Source organism: Podarcis gaigeae (genome assembly GCF_964106915.1).
Source record: "Podarcis gaigeae genome assembly, chromosome: 10".
In the NCBI taxonomy this organism is placed as follows: Eukaryota; Metazoa; Chordata; class Lepidosauria; order Squamata; family Lacertidae; genus Podarcis; species Podarcis gaigeae.
The window spans coordinates 38875120-38901427 of record NC_139686.1 but is presented as its reverse complement, the minus strand read 5'-3'; the positions used below and the strand labels follow the sequence as shown (position 1 = coordinate 38901427).

The 26308-nt window shown below is 43.9% G+C and overlaps 1 protein-coding gene across 2 annotated transcripts in view; it reads right to left on the bottom strand.

The window, feature by feature from the left end:
* SLC6A15 (solute carrier family 6 member 15) overlaps positions 1-1439 on the bottom strand; it is a 40531-nt gene extending 39092 nt beyond the window's left edge. Inside the window, exon 1 of one of the 2 annotated variants that reach the window (XM_083699207.1) lies at positions 1146-1439. The gene's annotated coding sequence lies outside the window, so the exon portion shown is untranslated. Of the gene's footprint in view, positions 1-370; positions 568-1145 lie in introns of those variants that run through there. The other variant, XM_083699208.1, reaches the window with a different exon arrangement.
* Between the last annotated feature and the right edge of the window lie 24869 nt (positions 1440-26308).

Below are 26308 nucleotides of genomic sequence, written 5' to 3'. Positions count from 1 at the left end.
GGGCGCAAGTTCATCAGGCATTAAGTTCAGCCCGATTGGGGGGGGGGCTTGAAATGGCCCGCTTTCCCACCCGATGGCAATGAAAGGAAGTAAAATGCCCGCCACGCGTCATTGCGTAAAATGCCGGATTCCTTCTACGAGCGATCCAAACACACACCTTCACCTCCTCCCACAAAAGGAAAATAAACGAGCACGAGGATTTCGGGCCACGCTTGGCAAGACTGCCAGGAGGGTGAGAGGATATGGAGATGCTACTTTCTTACAGCAGGATCGCCAGATAGGAACGAAATCGATTTGCATTGGGCAGATGGATATATTGAGGGCGGGGGGGGGGGACCACACAGCAGCGCTACCTCAAAATCCTACTAACCTACATGGCTCTTCTTTTCCTCTTTCCCTCTGGCCAGCCTCCAGCCAGCCCGCTGCCTCGCCCCGCCTCGCCCAAGAAGGATGCTCAGTTCATGCTGGGTACCCGGAGCCCAGGATGCGCTGCTCATCTTTCTGTCTGCTGGTGATGGTCCCAGGGTCCAGCTACGTAGCCTGCGCGTCTACTTCCATATAGCGTCTTCGCCGAGGCCATCATTGCGCCTTTCTATGCCACTAGGGATCGAGACAAGGGAGGGGGGGGGGAATCTCATGCCTAGACTCCCTTGTACGAGACGGTGCTGGAAGAAGCGAGGGCGACAGGCAGTGCCCACCATGGATCCAGACTATCGCCTGGTCAGGGATTCATCCCGCCATCCCTGTTGCCTTACTTAGCCCGGCCTTGCAGACAGACACACGGGGGCTTCTTCTGCATATGATGGCGCATGGCACCGGCCACTACCTACTGCCATCGACCGAGTCAAACCACGAATCTCTCCAGCTCAATATACACCATGCCCATTCTTCAGAAACCAACGAGATTTCCTTTTTTTGGGGGGGGGTGAAGATTATTATTCCCCACTCGCTCGATCCAGAGTCCAGATGGCAAAGATCCCTCCTCCTTCCCATCAAAGAAACCTGTCTGTGGCACTATGCGCGCGCGGCTCAGCCTTGTCCTCGGCGACCACGAGGCTCTCCAGCCCAGCCATTTCTGCCCCCCCCCCTTTGCCCCTCTCACCCAGGGCCGGGGCTCCCCTAGCTGCACCCCCGCCTCGCCTTACCTCCTTCCGCGCCCGGGGTGCCCCGCCAGCTTCGGCGACTCGACAAGCGGCAGCCCCTGCAATGTGGCGGAGGTCGGCGAGAGGATTCAGCGACTGGCTGAGCCGGCAGGCGGTCGGGCGCGCGCGCGCGCGCTTGTGTGTGTATGGTATAGAGCTATTTAAATATATATTTCTGCGCGAGGGAGAACGGACATGTGCGCGGCTCTTCCTATGCAGGGGCGTTTAAAGACTCGGAGGGGGGAGGGGGCGGGCGCGGGAAAGGCAGGGCGAGAAGAGCCGCCCCTCCCTTGGCGCAGCGCAGTCTGCAGCAGCAGCAGCAGCACGCCGGAGCGCGGCGGGCATCTCCTCCCCCTCCCGCTCTTCCCTCAGCCTGTGCGGAGCGCGCGCCTACTCTCCCGCCGGAGGGAGGCCCTCCGCCGCCGCCGCCGCCGCCGCCGCTCGGAGGTGCCCCCCACCCCCACCCCCCGGTAGCGCGCAACCCAGCCCGGAGGCTTTTGTTCGAGAACAAAGCGCCGCGACTTCCCGGCCGCCGGTTCCCTCAGCCGCACCCCACCCTCGTAGGTAGTTCTTCCAGCGGGACGTTGCGGCACATTCCGCCTTTCCAAGCGGGCCATGTGCTTGTGGAGGAGATGCGGCGGCCGCGGCTCCCTCGCAGTGCGCATGTGCGCCCAGGCCGGCTCTCAGGCTTTGGACGAGAGAGAGAGACTGGAGAGACGTGTGTGTGTGAAGGCAGCCCTGCGCGGAAAGGGGATAGGAGCCGAGGAAGATAAACGGAAGGTTGACATTCAGGGTTTCCTCGGAAGGGCCTTTTACGCATATCGGCCCATTGCTGGCGCTTCTTCGTTTCCCGATTCTCCCAAGTGGAGTGTGTGTACCGGAATGTGTTTCATCCCTTAATATTCAGGAACAATAGATCTGATAATGGCAGGTCATCATTGGTCAGTTCTCGAATGCCTGTTTCTTGATGGGGAGAAATGAACACAACAAACCAGAGCGGGGATTAAGGGGCGCTGTGGAATTAGTAGCAAGAAAGTGTAGCAAATTTGTAGGGAGTCACTGAAAAGTGCTGCATATGCATGAATGAATTTGCTCTTGTGCAGCTATCACCTTTGAGAACTTTCCTTGAGCTAGGTCAGGACCAGCTCTTCCACTGGGGAGACTGAGGCAGCAGTGGTGAGCTGTTGGAGAACACACTGTGTGTGCTGCTCAGCCTGCTCTGTAGCCTCCGATCTGAACTGCTGCTCAAGGGTGGTGGAAGGTGTTGGCGTGTATGAGTCAACTACTAGTTCTGTTGGCTTTAGGACATGGCGAGGTTGCCATCTTGTCCTTCATTCCAACTAGTATATAGAGTGGTACCTCGGGTTACATACGCTTCAGGTTACAGACTCCGCTAACGAAGAAATAGTACCTTGGGTCAAGAAATTTGATTCAGGATGATAACAGAAATTGTGCTCCAGCGGCACAGCAGCAGCTGGAGGCACCATTAGCTAAAGTGGTGCTTCATGTTAAGAACAGAACCCGAGGTACCACTGTAATCCACACTTCCATGCAAATATATCAGGGAAGTACCTGTATACAGCATATAGGAATGATATCAATAATACATTGGTCTGGAGAGGCTGATTTGTGGAGGATCCATCCCTACCTAGAGGCTAGTGGCCTCCCATCCCCTTCTGGCAGAACCAGTCTTATCACTTAGCAAGGCAAAAACTGAGAAACCAGGCAACACTAGACTGTAAATCCCTATTGTGTTCTGAAGCCATTTAACATGCAGAAGAATAGATCCTATTTAGAATATGTATAAAGAGATAATTAGTATGGGATTCGACTGAGAGCACCAGCAGGAAGGCAGTTCAATTAGTGTGAACATCTGTTGATTTTCTGGCACCTTATCTACCAAATGCAACCCTCTATGTGGATATGGTAAATTGCCATCATAAAACCTTATCTGCTTTATAAGTGTACACTTGGTTTTAAAGGCAGGCTTAATGAAAGGAAGAGGGTTTGTTGTAGCAAAACAAAGTGATGGTCAAAAATATTGTTTAGATTTCCCAAGGCTTCCTAATTGAAAATTATTTGAAATAATTTACCGGCCCTTTTTCACCAGCACAAGTAAATCAATTAGTCATAGGCAAATGTGTGAATATATTTCAGAAAATCTTACAGATGGAAAACTGTGGATTTGACCACTGGTTGCTATATGGACTTATCATCCATTGAATGACGCTGCTATTACACCTCTCAGTGTGTGTGAATCAGTATTTTAAAATCAGTGCAGATTTGTTTAGTAGTGTTGGGGCCAGGTTTGGGATTTGGATGACAATCATATCCAAATCCCAATATGGGATGGGTATTTTCAGTCCAGGTTATTTCTACAACCTATAACTCAAACTCAGAACTGAAGTGCTACAGGTAGAGGATACTGTGCTATTGATCAGGCAAGAGATGAAACCAGTTTCCTGGTATTTATATACATGACTTGGCCAATTTAGAAGCTTCATCAGATTTTCTCTAAGTTAGACGGGGTGTCCTGGCAAAGCAAGGGGCTTACATTGTTTTCCTCAAATAATGGTTGTGGGGATAACCATAGTTCTCATACTATTAGAACTCAAGGTCATCCTGAATGTCGAAAGATGAAAGGAAATACTTCTTCACACACCACATGGTTAAATTGTAGAATGTTTTCCCAGAACCACCAAGTTGGATGGTTCTAAAATGGAAGGCAGTACAGTATGTCTTTATATACCAGTTGGGAATCACAAGTAGGGAGAGCGCTATTGCACTCAAGTCCTACTTGCAGGCTTCCCATGTGCATCTGGTTGGCCACTGTGAAAACAAGATTCTGAACTAGACATGCCTTTGATCTGATCCAACAAGGCTTTATAGTCTTACAGTATTTAGACTCTCCAGTGAGTTTCATGGATGAGTACGTTTTTCATTCTGATTCGCTCCTCCAGCTTGATCTACTACACAATTGTTGTTATATGAATTAGAAAACTGTAATGAACATGCAGCACACTCTGACACAGAAATATCTTCACATATGTGCAACAATATATGGCTAAGAAAATTTTGAAGAAAGCCAGGAGAGCAAGGAGTGGTTCATATCTAAGTCATCCCATGAACCAGCATATCATGGACACACCTGATCTATATCTAGCCATCCTGGATGCACCTTCGCGAAGTTTGTAGTCAAGCACAGGGACTGATGGGTCAACACTTTGGTGCCCACGTGAGTCAACTTTCAACAGCCAACAAGGACACAACAGATAAGTTGAATTTATAGCAGAACACAAATTAAGGCACCTACCCAAACTAAGTGGGATATGGGTGAGCAAGTTTGGATACAGCAAAGAGAATTACAGAATAAAGAGTAGAGGAAAGCTGACGCCCAAAGCCATATGAACATACACTGATCCAAGGAGAGAACAAGGCATGAGAAAGAATCAAAGGAACCTGTGCAGCAGCAGCCTTCCATTGCACACTCAGGAAAATCAGCTGCAGGGAGCCAACTTCAGGAGAGAGAAGATGCCATAGCTCATCCTCAGACTGGAGCACGGATGTAGCTAGGATTTATGTGGGGGGCAGGCTTTGTGTTAGGGGGACAGAACCTCAGTTAGTTAAGTATTTTGTATTGATCCACTTGATTTGGGAGAGCAGTAGCCCCTCTCTGTCCCCTGGCTATACCCATGAACTTGAGCGAGCCCAGATTATCTTGCCCAAGTGAACAAGAAGAAGAAGAGTTTGGATTTGATATCCCGCTTTTCACTCACTTTAAGGAGTCTCAAAGCGGCTAACATTCTCCTTTCCCTTCCTCCCCCACAACAAACACTCTGTGAGGTGAGTGGGGCTGAGAGACTTCAGAGAAGTGTGACTGGCCCAAGGTCACCCAGCAGTTGCAGGTGGAGGAGCGGAGACGCGAACCCGGTTCCCCAGATTACGAGACTACCGCTCTTAACCACTACACCACACTGGCTCTCACACTGTCTCACACAAGAGACTCCCAGCAAATCTTGGCCTCCTTTAGATTCCACAGGTGCCATCTATCACCAGGAGATAATCTGCCACAAAACAGATTAACACATGGGTAGCTTGATTGCAGAAATCCCATCATCTGTAAGACTATGAGTGATAGCCGACTAAATCATACTCCGTGTAGAAACCAACTGAAACCAGTGGACTTGATTTAAATGGGTGTTCTCTATGTCTAAACTCTTTTAAGTATATGTGGGTCTGGTCCCCATGTTGCAGGGGCGCCGACTTATAAAAAATATTGGGGGGGGCCCATACTGGGGTCCTGCCCCGGGAAGTTTTCTAAGATCCGCTCCCGGCCCGTTGCTGCTGCTGCCGCCCGCCTCGTGGCCCCCTCGCCAGCTGAGGGAGGGAGAGAGACCGAGAAGGAGAGAGATGCGTGGTGGGCAAGGCAAGTGCCCGCCGCGCCGCGCCTCCCACCGCCCCTCGTGCCGGCCGCCCCCTCCCCTCCCTTCCCGCCCGCACTCGCTCGCTCGCCCTCCTCACCCCAGCTCTTGGCCGTTCGCCCCAGGAACTCGCCGCTGTTGGGGTTGTAGATGAACCTCCGCCACTCGGCCATAGACTGGCTGAAGGGCTTCTCCTCCTCCTTGGCCATAGCGCGAGAGAGAGAGAGAGAGAGAGAGGCTGGAAAGAGAGAGGGAGCTCGGCGGTTCGCGGGCGGCGGTTTTTCCCCTGCCGAAACAACAGCGGCTCCTCAGAACCGCTAAGTAACTCTCCCTCAGGTGCCCGGCGGGAGAGCAGAAGAGAGGAAAAGGAAAGAGGGGCTGGGTCAGTCGCACGCACCGAGCAAAACTACTCGCGCCGCCTCTTTTACTACCGTAATAATTATTTGTTTTAACTCATTACTGAATGTATTTTAAAAGGTAACTATCATCAAACAAGGAAAATAAAAAATACCAACATAATTTTGTGATTTTACAAAGCATAATATAACTACCGTATTTTTCGCTCTATAACACGCACCTGACCATAACACGCACATCGTTTTTAGAGGAGGAAAACAAGGGGAAAAAACATTCTGAATGAAACAGTGGATGTATCATTTTTGTGCTTCATGCTGTGGCCAGACATGTGATCTGATGGTGAATTTGGGGTGACCCAATGCAAAAATCCTGAGGATCCATGTGGATCCATGTTTTGTAACCACGTTTTTGCACCATTGCAGCCCCAGGCAACAGTGGGTGCGTGATTTTGGGGGGGCAGGCTGTAGCCATGGACATGCTATGTGCTCTGATGGTGAATTTGGGCTGACCCAATGCAAAGATCCTGAGGATCCATGTGGATCCATGTTTTGTAACCACGTTTTTGCACCATTGCAGCCCCAGGCAACAGTGGGTGCGTGATTTTGGGGGGGCAGGCTGTAGCCATGGACATGCTATGTGCTCTGATGGTGAATTTGGGCTGACCCAATGCAAAGATCCTGAGGATCCATGTGGATCCATGTTTTGTAACCACGTTTTTGCACCATTGCAGCCCCAGGCAACAGTGGGTGCGTGATTTTGGGGGGGCAGGCTGTAGCCATGGACATGCTATGTGCTCTGATGGTGAATTTGGGCTGACCCAATGCAAAGATTCTGAGGATCCATGTGGATCCATGCTTTTTAACCACATTTTTGCACCATTGCAGCCCCAGGCAACAGTGGGTGCGTGATTTTTGGGGGGCAGGCTGTAGCCATGGACATGCTATGTGATCTGATGGTGAATTTGGGCTGACCCAATGCAAAGATCCTGAGGATCCATGTGGATCCATGCTTTTTAACCACATTTTAAGTGGGGAGGGAAGGAAAAACACAGAAGGGACACGGAGCAGGAGAGGGGTGTGCAGAGAAGCAGCTGGCTAAGAATGCAGGAGAGGGGTATAACAGGAGGAGGGAGGAAAGGAAGGCAAAAGTTTTCCCTCACCTACCCACCCAAGTCAGCCAGCTCGCGCGCTCTCTCTCGCTCTCTCTCTCTCCCTCCTGCACGGAGCACAGAGACACACTCTGCTTTCCCTCTGCCTGGAGGGGAGGGGCTTTCCCTGCTCTTTGTTCCGTTTGAGCAAACACAGCAAGGAAACAGAGCAGGGTGGGCAGTAAGACCCTGAGGCAGAATGCCGGAAAAATACGGTAATAATTTTCTTAAATTATTGGGGGGGCGGAGCCCCCCCAAACGAATTTTTGAGGGGGCTCGGGCCCCCTCAGGCCCCATGGAGTCGGCGCCTATGCCATGTTGCCAGTTTTAAAATAGCACTCTTTGTTAAAGTTGTTAAAGGAAAGGTGTACAGTGGTACCTCAGGTTAAGAAGTTAATTGTTCTGGAGGTCTGTTCTTAACCTGAAACTGTTCTTAACCTGAAGCACCACTTTAGCTAATGGGGCCTCCTGCTGCCACTGTGCCGCTGCATGATTTCTGTTCTCATCCTGAAGCAAAGTTCTTAACCCGAGGTACTATTTCTGGGTTAGTGGAGTCTGTAACATGAAGCATCTGTAACCTGAAGTGTATGTAACCCGAGGTACCACTGTATCAGTGTAGTAACTAGGCAGCAGAGATGGGGTAGCAGCAGGCAGAGAAAGTAACCTAGTAACCCAGATGGAAGGCACAGGTTGAGTGGGCAACTACTGTATCATGAATTAACTCAGCAAGCAGCAAAAAGACATAGCTGAAGCGACACAAAATGTGAGGAGTTTAGCATAGGCATTTTTTAAAAATAATTAAATAAAGGAGCTTGTTTTATGTACCTCCTGCCAGATTCTTTAGCAGCTGCAAACACTATTTGAAACAACATGCAAGTTAATCATGAATTAATTTCCTAATCAGCAAGCATAATTGTCACATGCAAAGAAAACTGCACAATAAGTGCAAAAATTAAATGTAATTATGTGTGCCGGTGCTAATCTACTTGGAGCATATTGGGGGGAAACTACCTAGAAGTGGAGGGACATCATTTGACTGAAGAGAAATTATGTGAGGGGATGAATGAGCAACATTTTCTTTATGCTTTTTTTTTTAAAAAAAAAAGTATGCCACACATTTTAAACACCTTACATGCTCGTTTGAACTTTAATTAAGTTCTGCCTTGAGCTTAGGCATCTAGCGCACAGTGGGATTTCTTTTTTCTTATAATGGAAGGTTGGCTTGCCAGGTAAATTTTTACAAATGCGCAAAGCTGTAATCAAGGCGGCACACAATGAAAGGATTAAGAGAAATTGTTGGAGGAAGGGGAAATGTATTGCTTTATTACTCACCAGGTAGCCCTGTATGTAGGTCCCCCTGTGACAGCCACCCTTGCCCTCTTGTACAAAGTAGTAAAATCCAGTGCTCGGCCAGTGTAATCTTAGGGATACAGAACACAAATTTTGCATGCAGAGACCACAACTTCTCCACTAATCACAACATTGTATCCAGACCCTGCACAGGAATACCACTAATTCAGATGTGCTGTGATCTCATTGACCTTAGAACTACAATATGGATTCTTATTATCTTCATAATAAATGAAAGCTGGATCCCCTTACAGACTTATCTGGGGTTCATCTCTGAGTAGACATGCATAGGATTGCACTGTGAATAACTAATAATTTGCTGCCCTTGCACAGCATTCAAAATCAGCTGCCTGAAGTAGGGGACAGCAGGAAGCAATACAATCTTCTTCACTGCATAGAAGAATTTGACACTGGCATCTCTAGTACCATTGATCAGTGGATGGAATATGAGTGCATCCCTTTCTTCCCCCACTCCCCAAACAGATCGTCAGCATGGTGAGAGCTGATTCAAGTGTGCAGTGATAGGAGAGCATGTACATAAGCATCTTTGGGTTGAACCCATTCACTGCCTTTCTGTTCTTGCATTATTAATCAAGGATTATGAAGCAGCTAGACAAAGCAGGTGCTTCAGTTAATGGGCAGTCTTTCTTTCTTCGGCTTGCTACTGCTAACTGAGAAGGGGGAAATGGCACGCTTAGAACTCTCAGTGTCTTTGTCATAATGATGCTCTGGTGTGTTCCCAGTTGCTGTGGATGCTTTGAACTTTGATTTAGGAACAGTCCCTGAAGACAGAGGCAGTGCTTCATAACTATTCCTTTATATTAGTACTTTCACTTGCTTTACTACTATGCTAAAATACTATTTTTTTCCATTTATGCTTGCTTGTTAATAGGCCAGCATTATCCATCTTTAAAATGTGCAGTCTTCTTACTTATTAATAGCTCTGATGTCTAGTCTATGATACACAGTTAGCATGCTTTCTGTAGTTACAATAAAGTCTTATTTTATTATTTTCTATTAGAATTTAATCTTATTTGTCACTGTCACATCTTTGCTACTTGACCATAGGCTGGTACATATATATATTTATGTCCCTCATCTGATGACTGTAATAATGAAAGCCCTTGTGGTGCAGTGGTTAGAGTGCTGGACTAGGACCTGAGAGACCAGGGTTCAAATCCCCACCCAGCTATAAAGTTCATGGGATGACTCTGGGGCCAGCCACTGCTCCCCAACTTAACCTACCTCATGGAGTTGTTGTGGGGATTAACTGAGGAGAGGGAGAAACATGTCCACCACCTTGAACTCCTTGGGGGGGGAAGGTGGGATATAAATGCAAAAAATAAATAAAAATACATCGTAAAGCCCTGTCTGTGCATTCAGGGGAACATGTGGGGAGTGGGGGTGGGCAAGGAAGCACATGGAAGTGCCATGCCTCCATCCCAGAATTCATGCATAGTTTTAGCTCCACTTCTGTCCTTCCTGCATTGGGTGCAAAAGTCAGAAGGAAGAGTCTCACCTTGTTCAGCTGAATGTGCCTAGAATCTGCAATGGAGATAGTGCATGCTGTGATAGTGGTGTTATGTAGGCAAGTGTAGCCATAGAGCAGGCATAGACAAAGTCTGGCCCTCCAGATGTTTGGGGCTACAATTCCCATCATCCCTAGCTAACGGGATCAGTGGTCAGGGATGATGGGAATTGTAGTCCTAAACATCTGGAGGGCCGGAGTTTGCCTATGCCTGCCATAGAGGCTCCTTCTCAGCCTTGAAAAGAGAATTTGTAGTTGGAGAACATGTCCTTCTGTTAGGATCCTGCTTTCCCTGATGTGCCTGTTCAGTGTCAAAAGGGCTCATCGCAACAACCATGATTTTTTTAAAATGTAAAACTAAACCAATAAATTCCGTTAGGAACATAGTGAGCAATCTTATACTGAGATCATTGGTTCATCTAACTCAGTATTGTCTACACCACAGTTTCCCAAACTTAGGTCTTCAGCTGTTTTTGGACTACAACTCCCACCATCCTGAGCTCGCAGGACCAGTGGTCAGGGATAATGGGAACTGTAGTCCAAAAATAGTTGGAGACCCAAGTTTGGGAAACCCTGGTCTACACTTACTGGCAGCAGCTCTCCAGGGCTTCAGGCAGGGTTCATTCCCAGTGCTACCTGAAGATCTTCTGCATGTATTATAGCCAATTGTCTTCATATAAAAACTCATTTCTAGTTGCTGAAATCCATAGTCTGCTCCAAAATTGTGCATCTATCAATCTGTATATTTCAGCAGGCATCAGGAGCCTAACTAAAATAAATGATACATCTGAGCAGAAACTGCCAGTATGCTCACATTTCATGATCCTTTGATGCTGAGACTAGAAACCGAGCCTGTTTCTTTTGATCTACAGCCCTGCCCTTGGCACTGGCAGCATTGCCAACTGGACCTTGGCCACATTTCCCCATGATCTCATTAGCTCAGGCTTCTGAGAGCATGAACCATAATTACGTCTATCTTCATCAACTCTTTTTTAATAGATGTTCATAAGCCTGGCAAGGTGAAATTATTAGAAGTGCAGATAGGCTAGCAGTGTCACACTTAGACACTCTAGGCCATTCTTATAACAGAGCTGCCCCTTTAATTTATTCACATAAGAGGGGGTATAAGGTCTACTGCCAGTTCCTTTAGCAATTAATCCACATATCTGAGTAGTTTCCAAACTTGGGAACTACAGAAACATGGGAAACTGCCTAGGTGCAGTTAGCCCACCTAGCTCAGTACTCCACACTGGCCAGCAGTGGCTTTCCAGGGTTTCCTAGGATCTTCTATATGCACTTGTATTGCTCATTTGTGTCCTCATCTCTGTCTCTCTCTGTCTTCTCTCTCACCCTCTCTCTCTCTCTCTCTCTCTCTCTCTCACACACACACACACACACACACAATTGCCACCATGCAACAGAGGAGGTAGGGGTGGCCTGTTGTCTTCATCCCCCTGCACATAACTAATATCATTTCCACCACACTCCATATATTGTGGACTGAGCTTCTGAACTGTTGTATTCAAGTTCCCTCTGCAATTTAGAATCCTGATCTTCCAGGGTCTAAATCATGTGCAGAGTCCACTTTAAGTTCAGCCTTCAACATGTGGGGAGGGAGGTGTATGAATAGCTGCAGGGATGTGTAGAAGGGATAGGCAGTATACAACTTATAACAACCACCACCACCACCACCACCACCACCTAATGTCCCCAAGATGTTCTTGGACCATGAAACCTGACCAATAGCCATGCTTGTGGAGACTGATGGGAATCATAGCCCAAAACTATCTGCAGGGAACTGGGTTGGGGGCGGGGAGACTAGATAAGAACCACCAAGGACTTCTGTAGCATGGCAATTCCTATGTTTTTAAAGTCTCATTAAATTCATTCCCCCCCTGATCCCATTACTTCAATAGGAGCTTCCCAAGTTCATTTGAGGCCAGAGGTATTCTGTATTTCTGCCAATGCCTGTGAAGCTTGACCTGCAATGGCCCTGCTATATTAGCCCCTAAGCCTCTTTTAAGCAAACTCTGTCATGCACATGCAGAGACACAAACTGAATGACAGAAATGGGGACTCAAATTTATCAGAAGCTAGAATAAGGTTAACAGTGTCATTTCCACTTGTTCTCTGAAGAAGGTGGCTGAGAAGAAAGTGATAATGACTTGCTAGCTTGCCTAAATCCTAATATGTCCTGGCTTTGTATTCAAGCTGGTGGATCTTTCTTTCTTATTTATTTATTTATTTGAAAAAATCCTGCTTCTAAAAAAATCTACAAAATAAGCAGGTGTTCAATCTATTAGGAATAAATAGTATGGAGACAATTCCTTGACTTTGGCAATTCTGTTTAATAGAGATGGGCATTCAGGCATGGTTACATTTGCAACAACGTTAGTCAGTTTGGTTCCAGTAACATGGAGTAAATCACTTTCTTTCTAACTGGCAGTCATTTATTACTTGAGTGATGTAATCATGTGATCATAACTAGGCTTAAACAATCTAAGGACAAGCTGCCTGAATGCATTACATTTTGCAGGATGTCATGTGACAGGCGGTAGCCAGTTCTCACTCTCTTCTCAGTTACCCCTAGCAACAGAAAAGCATGTGATGCTCCTTATGTGGTCTAGGTGCCATGCGATCGGCTGTGCAAAGCTTTAAGCACAATGAAATGGAGAGAAATATTGATCAGAGTTCTTGGAATTTCTCTGTGCAGTGCATGGGTGATTCAGGTCCTTAATTATCCTTCCAAGACAAAAATAAAAATTAGAAAATAGTTGCCCATATTGCCAGGGGAATATGGCTTCTGTGCCAATGTATGGACAAAAGATGAGACTGCAATAAGAAATAATGCAGCTTGAGAGTTCAAGAGAGAAGTAAATGACTACATAGGATGGGTTGAGAGTAGCCTGCTTCTGTTAGTGGTTCATGGCAGCATGCATTAAGCAACAAAGAGGTATCATGTCATCCATTCACTGCATCATGAAAACTGCACACTTGTGACTTAGACTGCATACACAAAACATTTCATTCTAGAATCAAAGGAGAGGTGGCAGCTGCTTTTTCCTATATAGCTAACACACAGTCTAGATGTGTTGCATATTTTCTGCCGGTGAAAAGTGCTTCTGGAGAAACTGGTTTTATTCCAAAAATATAAAAGCCCATTGCAATTCTGCATTACCCCACAATGTGTCCATTTGAAAACAGATACAAGCAGTCCCAGCAAATGTGTGTGTTGAGGGAGGGGGGAGAAGACACACCTGCCCAACGATGCTGCGGGTGGGTGTATACCAGGATCACAATCACCACTTCCTTCTTTATTCATCTAGAGGAGGGAGGAAAAGGCATGTGTAACCTAACCAAGTGGATAGTTTTCAAACACTTATCAAGTAACCACACCCACACTTGTGGATGGCAGCTTCTAGAATCAATCTAGATTGAAAGCTACATGTTTAGGATGAGTATGAATGATCCCAGATTGAAAAAAACAACAACCAACCTCAACATTTTTGTGCCACAAACAATTTAGGGTGCACACAGCCTTAGCAAAAATGCACAAATTGGGAATGCAACAGAGCTGACTGATGAAACTTGCATTTGTGGTAAAGTGAAGCCCTTAAAATTAGTATATACAGTAGCAGAACATGTCCGTATCATGGAAGAGATGAACTTTGGGTTGGAGGATAGAAGCTCTAAGCTGATGCCAATCATATGTTTGGGTCTACAACTCCCATAGTCCCTGACCGCTGTCTGTGTTGTCTGGGGCTGATGGGGGGGGTCATAATTCCAAATATCTGGAGGACATCAGGTTGGAGAAGGTTGGTTTATTTATGCCATACCATCGGTTCAGATTGTGATGTAGCATTTCTTAACCCCCCCCCCACTCACCCAAGACAGCTTCAAGTTACATTACAGTTAGAAATAAGTCTGGCAATAATGTAGCAAGCAGTATGTTTCTGTTGAGATGGGATCCATGCCAAGTGGGATAGCTAACTGAAATGCTACTTTGTTTTCAGAAGGAAGGAATAATGTCAGTGGAGAAGAATACTGTATCTTCATTCAGTTTCAACCATGAGACATTGTCTATATTTTTCCCCTTGAGGGTAGTACAGGACGTGAGAGGCTATTTCAATCTGGGGGAAATACTTACACTTTTACACACACTTACACAAACACACACACACACACCTGCTGCTCCAATGAAATTTGCAGCCTAACGCAGCCTCATTTTTGAGCCTAAATTACATGTGATATTTATCATGCGGTTCAAAAGAATACCAGTGCAAGTAGATAAATAGGTACTGCTGCGGCAGGAAGGTAAATGGCATTTCCGTGTGCTCTGGCTTCCGTCACGGTGTTCTGTTGCACCAGAAGTGGTTTAGTCATGCTGGCCACATGACCCGGAAAGCTGTCTGTGGACAACACCAGCTCCCTCAGCCTGAAGCGAGACGAGCACCACACCTCATAGTCGCCTTTGACTGGACCTAACCATCCAGGGGTCATTTACCTTTTTATGTATTTATCATGCAGGCCACTTCAAGACAGTCACTATTTTGCAATTGGGATTTGGTTAGATACAACACATTTAAGTTATGTAATGGAAGTGGATTTTGTGTCCTTGTGCAACAAACCTGTTTTTTGTTTTGGTTTTGTAAGGAATTCCCAAAAACAAAAACCTAGAAATCTTGCAGCAAGGAAATGTGAGTGGGGGGTAATGCTTTGGAAAGGGTGGGATAATGATTGATTGATGTGACACTTTAAGCAAATCAAAATAAATGTTCCATCAACACTGGATGGTGTATATCCTCCCTACAAATGTGGAGCAAACAAATCAGGATGAATGCTCAACAAACAGGTTGCACTTAAATGCAAGCTGCCCACCCTCCAAAAAACCACATACCAGTGTAGAGGGGCAGAGACATATAACCCAGAACAGAATCCTAGCTTTGAGCTTTAACCCTGCACCTGCAATTTGGGTGTTTCTAAGTTTTGTTTAACTGATTCAGTGGTTTTGGTGTTGTTTTTTAAAAAAGAATTAATTATTATCACTTTTTTAGTAAGAAGCATTTCCCCGTGAAACAGCTGACTAGGAAAGTGTGAGGTGCCTAGAGCGGTAGCAAACTGAGTGCTTCCACACATTCAAGTAGTGTCAGAAACATAGTCTAGGCATATCATTTAACAACTTAACAAAGGGAAGAGATAGCATGCATATTAGGTGACATACTTACACACATTCTGCTATATTACATGATTTGTGCTGAAGGTTTCATGTGCATAGCAACCAGCTACTGCACATTCACCAGACCTCATGGAGAGTGCATACATCTTCTGTTTATGGGAGTTGAATTGTGCACATTTTCCCCTGGCCTTTGGGACTCCCCTTGAGCATCTTGGCCTGACTAGAATGTGCCATTTAATTCTGATAATCCTTCTTACTTGCCTGAATGGGTCACAGAGCATGTGAACATGTGTAAAACTAGGCTGCTATACAAAGGTAAATTTTGCACTCATTGCCCTGCCCACTTTGGCCTCTGCCCAGCCCTGGTCCTCAGATGGTTCCACAGAAGGGGATGAGACCCTGAGTCTGAAAAAGTTCCCCACCCTGATCTAGTTTAGCAGTGGCTTTCTCATCACCTACCCCTTGAAGCTTTTAACTGGAGACACTGAGAAATGAACAAGTGATCTTCTTCATCCAAAGCATAGCTTGGTGGTAATGCCCCCTTCCCCTACAACTAGGGGGGGGGGCTGCCTCTTGTGCATCTTCAAGAGCCACTGCTCAGATCTTGCTTCGTTTTAATCAGATCACCGGTTCACACAGAAATAGAACTGATGGGCTTCTCTGGGGGTGAGTAGTTCTTATTCTTGAACACCCTAAAAGAGTGAAATGTGCCTTCCATTTCCATTTAGGGAATGTTTAGGGAAGTTTTTTTTAATATTTAATGCTGTATCGTTTTTAACACTCGATTGGGAGCCACCCAGAGTGGCTGGGGAAACTCAGCCAGATGGGCGGGGTATAAATAAATTATTATTATTATTATTATTATTATTATTATTATTATTATTTAGGGGAAAAACAGCTGTCAGAGGTTTGGGCATGCAGTAATTACATAAAGCAATGAAATCCCCTGCCCACAAATGCCAGGTGAGTGAGAAACATAAATTCTCCAGATAAGCATAAATTTAAAATAACATGGGGATTTGGTCACTCCCAGCCAATCTGTTTATTGGGCACTCATTCTGATTTGTTTGCCCAAAACTTTGCTGGAAAGTTAGTTGATGTTGGTTCTTTATTCAGAATTCATTTTGATTTGTTTGCGGGGAAGTTATTTGATGTTGCATTAATTGTCATCCTACAGTTTCTAGTGCATTTTTGCTACACTCTCCTTATCATGAAAAGTCAATTGGGAGGACAGGTTTGGTGCACAAAAGTGGCAAACTACTTTAGTTGCACAGCCTGAGTTTGCTGATGTGTGACTGAACCCCACCCTAAACGGTGTCAGTCTAGAACCACCTTTTGTTCGTAGTTATTCAGCTAGTTGCCCAAATAAATATATATATTACTGAGAAACAGTTCAAATAAGTCACAAACAAAGAAACAACACCTCAGATTGTTGAAAGTGGAACTAAAGTTATTATTAAAAGTCCACATGTTGAGTTTTATTGTTGTGAAAGAATAATCATAATGAAAAGACTTACTGTTAGCTCGGCATGCCCAGACATAAAATATAAAATTTGTTTATATTTCTCATAACATAGGAATCTTAACATTCTGGCCAAAATAATTAAGTCCTACAGTAATTTTTATTTGTGGGGGCAACTGTAATTCTGGATAGTTTCAGATGATAATAATTAGACATGTAAGTTATTATTATTTTTATGTTATTGCCAAAGGCTTCTGGGCAACAGAAGGAGGAGAGAAACAAACTGCAAACTGTATGTTTAAAAAGAATACCATGATCTAGTAAATTCAGGCCTCTAATTTATGTTCCCAGCAAAGGTACAATTTTACAAGTTTAATCCTGTGGCTACTTTATAACTTATCCCTTCTTGTATGGAACATAAAGGGTAAGACAATTTTAAGACAAGACAGATTTTCCAATGGTGACGGTAAAGGAAATCGTATGGCACAAAGGACATAAACTGACCAATTTATATTGTCAGTTTCTTGAAGAAAGATCAAATATCCTTGGTGATTTTCCTTAGTAAAAAGCCATAATCCAAAGAAAGTTAGCTGCACTTAACGCCTGTTAAATTCAGTGTGACAACTTAAGAAGATAAGAGAGCTCTGTTGGACAAGATCAACAGTCCATCTACTCCAGAATGCTGTTCTCACAGTGCCAGCCAATTGCTCCTACAAAGTCCACCCATAGAATAGGAAGGCAGTAGAACTATTCTGCTATCGTCTCTCAGTGGCTGGTATGCAGAGAGGCATAGTGCCTCTGAAACCGAAACCTTTATTTGCCCTATCTCCTTTAAAGCCACACATCTAACAGGTGGTGGAGATGGAAGGAGGTACCAACCATTCCGCCAGAGTCTCCTAAGCCTCAGGTATGATGGAGATGTTGTCCCATCACCAGTGTTGAAGTAAGAGCCAACAGCTACTCTAGCCAGACTCCATGCATGGGGAATGGGGTGGGGAAAACACCTTCTGAGCCTTCATCTCAGGCAACAAAATGTCTAGAACTGGTCCTGGGCCTAATTGCACATTACATTAACACTGTCGATTTATTTAGGCATAAACCTAGTCACTGTTTTTGGAAACACTTCTGGAAAGGCAGAAACAAAAACAACAACACTTTACTTTATCAACATTGTTGTTGTGGTTAGGCAATTTCTGCAATAAATAAATAAATAAATAAATAAATAAATAAATACCTGCTCATTCACATTATGCTGCCTTGTTCTGTCACTCAAGTACAGTGGTACCTCGGGTTAAGTATTTAATTCGTTCCGGAGGTCTGTTCTTAACCTGAAACTGTTCTTAACCTGAAGCACCACTTCAGCTAATGGGGTCTCCTGCTGCCACTTTGCTGCCAGAGACCGATTTCTGTTCTTATCCTGAAGCAAAGTTCTTAACCTGAAGCACTATTTCTGGTTTAGCAGAGTGTGTAACCTGAAGCGTATGTAACCTGAAGCGTATGTAACCCGAGGTACCACTGTAATTAATTTTGCCCTCAGTGAAGTCACCACACAGTTAAAACTGATTGGCTACATAGCATAGCCATCTGGTTCTATTCATGGAATGATCCCTAATTGACTGGGATCAACCCATTCAGCTAAGCCAGGAAGACGCAAATCTGATTTTGTGGTGAACTGGTGTATTTTGCAGGCTTTACAGCTGCCTACAGGGCCTACGTATGTACAAGACATAAACACACAGGTTTTTCCCCACACATTCTAATGGGCACGTGTAACAGAACCTCCTCCCTCGATCCCTGACCACACAACGTGCATTTGCTAAACCCAAATTGATTATCTGAAAGGGGCTTGCTGTGCTGCCATGCATAATTTCAAAGAATTTGTGTTTCCTTTGTGCAGACTTTCTCTGCCTGAATGTACAGTGCCAAGTAGTATGTGTCATGCCTCCTCGCGTTAAATCTAAGCAACATAGCAGAAGCATGAAACCTCTGCCACAAAGTGCAGGAGAACACAGTGAGTTCCTATTTCCCCAGAGTCAGAATGTGCTGCCGTAACTCCCAGGAAGTGGTACTTCAGTCTGCGTGGAGTCCCACAGATTTCAATTAACAGTACTACTGTAAGAGAAAAGGTAAAGGTAAAGGTACCCCTGCCCGTACGGGCCAGTCTTGACAGACTCTGGGGTTGTGCGCCCATCTCACTCAAGAGGCCAGGGGCCAGCGCTGTCCGGAGACACTTCCGGGTCACGTGGCCAGCGTGACATCGCTGCTCTGGCGAGCCAGAGCCGCACACGGAAACGCTGTTTACCTTCCCGCTGGTAAGCGGTCCCTATTTATCTACTTGCACCCAGAGGTGCTTTCGAACTGCTAGGTTGGCAGGCGCTGGGACCGAGCAGCGGGAGCGCACCCCGCCGCAGGGATTCGAACCGCCGACCTTTCGATCGGCAAGTCCTAGGCGCTGAGGCTTTAACCCACAGCGCCACCTGCGTCCCACTGTAAGAGAAGGAGAAGATAATTGCTGGGAAAATGTTACTAATTACTACTGAAAGTATCTACTTAAACTTCAGAGAGACTTTTCATCCCCTTGGGAAAGAGACACACACATTTAAATAGATTATTTATTAAACTCTATTTCAAAACATGGACAGGGGGAGGGGAATCAGGAAATGGCAAATTGAAAGCTTGTTGAGTTGGATTATTTGAAATGTGCCTGGAATTATTTTAAGAACAGCTTTTTATTTTTATTTTTTTAAAAAAGTAAGCACAAAGAGCTTGCTTTTTTAATACATCCTGAGCAAGCTACAGCCTCTCACATCTTCCTCATAACTTTGTATACTTTCTGAGGCCCTGGTTCCAAAGAGTCACTAAGCTCAGAGACTGGGCTCAGAAGCCATCAGTAGAGGGAAAGGGACTTCTGATCTGCCAGACATGCCATTCAGTCTTCCTTCTCTCTGATTTTCAACACAACTAACGGTATCATTGCAACTTGGGCACCTCAGGCCTGGTACCTGCCTTAATGTCTTGCCCTTTGACCTCCAAAAATGCATGTCATGCTTCCGTTTTGCAAAGCACATGTAGAGAGGAACAAATCATTGCAGCCTGAAAATGTGACAGCTCATTTAGCAAATTGCAGTGGTTCTTGGTCTACTATGAGCAGAACTAATAATAATAATAATAATAATAATAATAATAATAATAATAATAATAATTTATTTCTACCCCTCTCATCTGGCTGGGTTTCCCCAGCCACTCTGGACGGCTTCCAACAGAAGGTTAAAAATGCATTAAAATATCAGTCATTAAAAACTTCCCTAAACAGGACTGCCTGTTGAATATACCGCTCCACTAGCCAAGGATATTGCTATTGGGGCAATATTATGCCAGAGATTCAGCAGAGGGATGCTCTGCAAGAAAAACCTTTTGGATTAAGAAGTCATGTAATTTCATATTCTGTTTGAACCACCAGGGAGAGGAGATCCTTTTCAGTTGTAGCACCCTGGTTACGGGGAAGGGCAAAGTAACCTGGTGGTAGAGCACCTGCTTTGCATGTCAAGGCCCCAGAATCAATCCTCAACATCTTCAGGCATGTCCTGTCTGAAACCCCAGAGAGTTACTGCCAGTCACTATAGACAATACTGAGCTGCTTAGAGCAGTGGTCTGACTGGGTGTAAATCACCTTCCAATTAAAAGCCCTCCTGAGGAGGCTTACTTATTGTCATCTTTGTGCTCTGTTTGCACTTTTCTGTTAACTTGGGCCTTACTGATCTCCTAGACTTTGGAACCTCCCATCCACAGAACCTCTTATCTTTCCAGAATTCAAGCGCAGTTTGCTAGCCTAGTCCTCAACCAGTGCACCCCTGCATTAGAACATCAATCCTTGTGTTCAACATCAGTCCAGAGCTTTCCCAGCCTCTCATGATTCAGCTGTTATGGAGAAGTAGAGCTGTGTGTAGAGCTTTTTATCTACATAAAAAGAAAAAGAAAAGTAACAACATCCAACAAAATTTCCTAAAAGTTGCATGAAAACAAAACACAACAGTATAACACAAATAAAACTGAGCATTGTAAAATAGAATTCCACCATTGCAAGGAGGCTTGCTTTCGTAGATGGACAATGTTGGGTGGAACCTGTGATTTCTTTTACTTTAATATCATTATTATTTTACTGTTGTGTTATTATTTTACTAGATTCAGGTAGGTAGCCGTATTGGTCTGACACAGTCAAAATATATATAAAAAATTAAAATAAAAAATTGTCCAGTAGCACCTTAGAGACCAACTAAGTTTGTTCTTGGTATAAGCTTTTGTGTGTATGCACACTTCTTCATATGCACTGAAACAGAAATCAATATTTTACTATTTGTTGTAAGCCTCTCAGAGAGGAAAAAAAATCCAAAAAAAAGTGAATGATATATAGTTAGGTTTATAAGTGCATTTTGACAACCTGGTATCAGTTCCAGAGCAAATGACATAGATTTAGTTCAGAATTTCATCAGGAAGTTATACTTCACATGAAGTTATGCCTGACAGTTATTCCATCATAAGTGAGTCCGGAGACAAATGGCTGGGAAAGAAATCTCCAAGTGAAAGAGATCAAGATGTGGTTAAATAAAAGTCATCGTCATATGGGTAATAAATCCACAGGAGAAACATAATAAACATTTCAGGTCAGAACTTGCCAATTCATAATCCATGTGTGCAAATGGTAAGTCAGTTTTAAGGGTTTGACGGTGGTGAAAACTGCTTGAATATGGGCAAATGTACTTTCCAATCCTTATTAAAATTTCTCATTAAAATCTCTCACCATACCACCCAACATTTGATGTAGGAAACACCATAGAGGAGCACTTGAACCAGTTTTAGAAGGATGTGCAACTGAAATGTCTTTGTTCTGGAGGGTTATGGAGAAATCAACTAGGAAAACTGCAGAAACTAATGGGCCAAATACCCCAAAACATTTTTGTGTGATGATTCATCCTGATGAATGTGGGCAACTTTGGTGTGGAGTTGAACTGTAAGAATTAGGGTGGTCAGACCTTTAAATTTGAAGTGTTCTTTTTCTTCCTTTTTACAACAACAACAACAACAACAACAACGTTGCTGCTGTTTTGACCAGCAGCTTAGTTGTGGTCGTAGGGCATAATCCCTCAAGAGAATGATCAGTGCTGGATTTACATATAAGCTAAACAAGCTAAACAAGCTATAGCTCAAGGTCCCACTCTCTTGGGGGCCCCCCCAAAAAATAAAGAAAAAAATCTGGATGTACATTTCCAAAATATAAGATAAAAAACAAATAAAATAAAACCTACACACAACAACAGTATTTTGTATTGTGTTGTGTCGGCTCCTATGATGTAAGTAATCGGCCCCACCTGCTTAATAGCATATATTCAACACAAAAAACAACAACAGTAGCTTCAGTAGCTTAGGACCTCATCAGAGAGCCAGCGTGGTGTAGTGGTTAAGAGTGGTAGACTCGTAATCTGGTAAACCAGGTTCGCATCTCCGCTCCTCCACATGCAGCTGCTGGGTGACCTTGGGCTAGAATCATAGAGTTGGAAGAGACCACAAGGGCCATTGAGTCCAACCCCCTGCCAAGCAGGAAACTTCTCTGAAGTCTCTCAGCCCCACTCACCTCACAGAGTGTTTGTTGTGGGGGAGGAAGGGAAAGGAGAATGTTAGCCACTTTGAGACTCCTTCGGGTAGTGATAAAGGGGGATATAAAATCCAAACTCTTCTTCTTCTTCAAACCTAAATTCGGCCCTGGGAATGATGCTACATAGTGGGAGAAATGTTGACTGCCAATACAGGGATTATTTTTGCCCCACTACCCCCAGCAGAAATTCATCTGAAATCTTCAATTTTGACATTCAGGTGTCTCTTTTTTTATGCATGCCAGCCTATGAAGCTATTTGAAGCTTCTTCTTCTTCTTTGACTAACCAGTCATTTCTGTTACTGTATAGTTTTGTACAGTTTTAAACCAATTAATCACAACACATCCAACCTTTGCTGGCAGGAATGCATTTTACCTGACTCTCTGGTAAACAAGAGGTGTGTTTTCCCCCCTTTTGGGGAAAAAAAGTGTTTCAAACAATTACAGTGGTACCTCGGGTTACATACGCGTCAGGTTACATACACTTCAAGTTACAGACTCCGCTAACCCAGAAAGAGTGCTTCAGGTTAAGAACGTTTCTTCAGGATGGGAACATAATTGTGCTCTGGCGGCGTGGCGGCAGCAGGAGGCCCCATTAGTTAAAGTGGTGCTTCTGGTTAAGAACAGTTTCAGGTTAAGAACAGACCTCCGGAATGAATTAAGTACTTAACCCGAGGTACCACTTTAATCAAATCATGGGACAGTCACTAGAACCAAAACCAAAAATAGCCCTACTCTCTTATTTTACTCCTCAGATTAAGAACATAACCTGTAAAGACCTCATCCTCCATTTATTAGTTGCAACTGGATTAGAGATTGCAAAAAATTGGAAAACTTCAAATGCAAATCTTTTTGAAGCCTGGATTTCCCAATTATGTGTTTATAGAGAAACACCATACTTATGGACAGATTAACCAATTCACAAAAGGAATATTGATCAGGGAAGGGGGAAGGCTCACACCTTCTATACAATCTGGTATCCTTTTTATTGACTTTGTTAAGACAACTGAACGTGATTTTCACTCTTCATCAAACATGATTTCAGCCTTCATTGACTCATAGGACCTTATGGAGAAGCACTTTCATTTGATTGCCTTTCTTGGAATGTCTGAAGCCACAACCATCAGCTGCTATTTTTCTTTATTTTCTGTACAACCATTAAACTCTGTTTTCCATGCATGGATATGCTTTGCTACTTGAAATTAAAAATCAATTTTAAAAGGGTGGAAAGGAGGAAAAGAATATGAGGGCCAGAGAAAGAGATTCCCAGGCTATAATGACTCACATATTTCTCCATTATAAGATTTAGACAGACTTGAAACAAGTGACAGCATAATTAATCAGTCATGCCTGTTCACCTAATTAGTGAATACAAAGAAGGCCAAACACACAGAATATACACTTATTTTTGCATGGTTAATCTAGTTTTAAAAATTGGGAGGGTATCAAATGAAATCCTATTAGGATAAAATATCAGAGTGGTTGGCATCTAGACACTTTCATAGAAAGCAATAACTGCCTCTTGTGTAGGTTTAAACCTTGAGAACTTTTAACTGGGTCACCAATTTTCATACAGCAGTGTGTATTTTGGATCCCTACTCTGCCAGATGTATTAAAAACTGAAGTACTAGCATAGTGTTTAGGATTAACAAAATCCTGCTACTCGCTGATGATCAAGATGCTGGGTGGAAATTAAATGAACCTCAATAGCTTCCAAACCAGAAAAATCAGCCTTGTTATATAATTTCTTCTGCCAATACTCACTGTCTGTATTTACAGTGTTAGATGGGATTTGAAGGATTATCTAGAAGTGGCAATATCTCATAGGTTTACATTTCAACAAATATGCACAAACTTAGTCTTATTCAACCCCTCTTGTCTTATTTATCTACCTACCTACCTAATTTCCTGTTTATACATCAGAAGTTTCCTATCCATGCCCACACCTGGTAATACTGCAGCCTTAGGTGCACTCAGTCAACCCACTGGGTCCCCTTCAATATATCTAGCAAGGAAATTCCACACCTCTATGCAGATTCATGCCTGCATTTCCATGCATTTCTCTGCCAATCAGACTGTTTTCATTGTCAATCTTGACAGTGATGAACACCTGCTGTGGGGCAGTGGGGAAAGGAGGCCCACATTCAGTCACTCTAAATCCTATGCATTTCATTCCATTTGCTCAACTACTGTGAAGTTTGTTCTAGTACTGATCTATTGTGCATATTACTTTGTTTGTACATGTCAGTTCACCCACTCTCAGAAATCTCAGTGAGGATGGGGGCCATGTGGAATCATGTCAGTGGGCGGGGGGTGGGGGGATGGACAACATTCCTTTCTCATTTGGGAAGGAAGTTCCAATAAACCAGATCCAATCTTTGATCAGGGGAATGGAGAATAAGAAATACGTTGCTTATGGAGCTGAAGAAGAAACTGATTGCCATAGCCTTCCCTTGTTCCACAAGAGGCTTTGCCAGTGAGGAGGGCTTCCAAGCATTATTTTTAGTGTCTCTCCTGAGATTTTCTCCTGTGTGTTTCTTCTTCTTCTTGATCATTCTCCATCAATTAAGAAGAAGAGAAATGGAATTTGAAAATGATCAAAGGGAACATTTTGGCGAACTTCTTATGGGTGTGGTGTGTGCGTGTGTTTTACTTACCTTACCTTTGAGGTGGCTGAGGGGTGTTTGTGGGTACCCTTCATTCCACAAATCAGCTCATCTGTGGTCTGCACTGCAGCCTTCCCAGGTGTCCATGCTTCAATCAAAGCCCAGGGGATGTTATCACTAGGTAACTCCTCACATTGAGATTTTTCAGATCACTGAGTGCAGGCAGCCAGGAAGGCTGCAAGTGCTGGGGAAAGATTTACTGGGAACAAAATGAAATACACATAATCCTCAGCCACCACACAACAATAAGGCGAGCTTAAAACCTCACACCCACAGAGGTTCTAAAGTAGCCTAGGAATTCACTAATATTTTTTTTTAAAATTAAGCCTGTTTCTCCAAGGAAAAAAAACTTTCAAGAAACTGTAGGACAGATTTTGGCACAGCACTATTCAGCATAGCAGAAAGCAAACTCAATGTTAATGAGTCTCCACATAGGACCCCACCTTTAAAAGAGCAGGTGGAGTGTATCGTGACTTCTCAGGAAAGGTGTTCATGTATATATGTTGCCAGTGAAACCAGTTAGCCCAAAACACTTAAATATGCTCTTCTTTCACCTTCATTTTGAGACAAGGGTTTTATTCATTGGCCTGTTCTACTAGATAAAAATGGCTGATGGGGCTGTAACCATTTGGAGAAATCATCTATTTAGACAAATTATCCTTGGTGAGATATGCATATGACAACCCTCCAGGTTGAGAAGGTAGCTGAGGTTAGAAATGAATACATCTTGATTTCAGTGTCTGTATCTTTCTCATTCTTTCCTGACTTAAGTTCAGCTTTCCAGACTTAAGTTCAGCTTGCAACAATTTCACATCAGGTTGCTTTTAAAAATAAAAGATAAAAAAGTCCTCGTGAAATATACAAGTTTTTGTATGCAATTTTGCCTAATGTACACATGTCGGCATACATTTTCCCCCTTTTCTGTTATTTTCCTAACATCATTTCCCCTAATTTATGAATCTTTAGGTGAACTCCCCCCTAATACATTCATTTTTGTATACATTTGTTGCCCGGAGAATTGCATTGCAAAATTCGGAGAAGTGCAAATTTCAAAGGGTAGTTGCATTTTGGTTCACATGTGGTTTTGGGAAACACGAATTCCCATTAGGTTCACATAGAAATGTGAATGGAACCAATTTCTCCCCCATTCTTAGCCTAGTGATAGAAAGTTATACTAGCCTATTTGGTTAGTCTTTTTTCAAAAAAATATATATCAGTGTTCACATATCATGATCACAGTAATACCCCCATCAGAAATGATTAAAGTGCAACTGCTTAAAACCCAACCATCAGCATGTGGTGTCCACTCCAATTAGCAATAGCTGATGCTTCTGCCTTCCAGTGGAGAGAAATGAGTTTGTGTGTGGGTCTTTTGTTGAAACACCCAGACAAAAAACCAGACAGCTTCAGC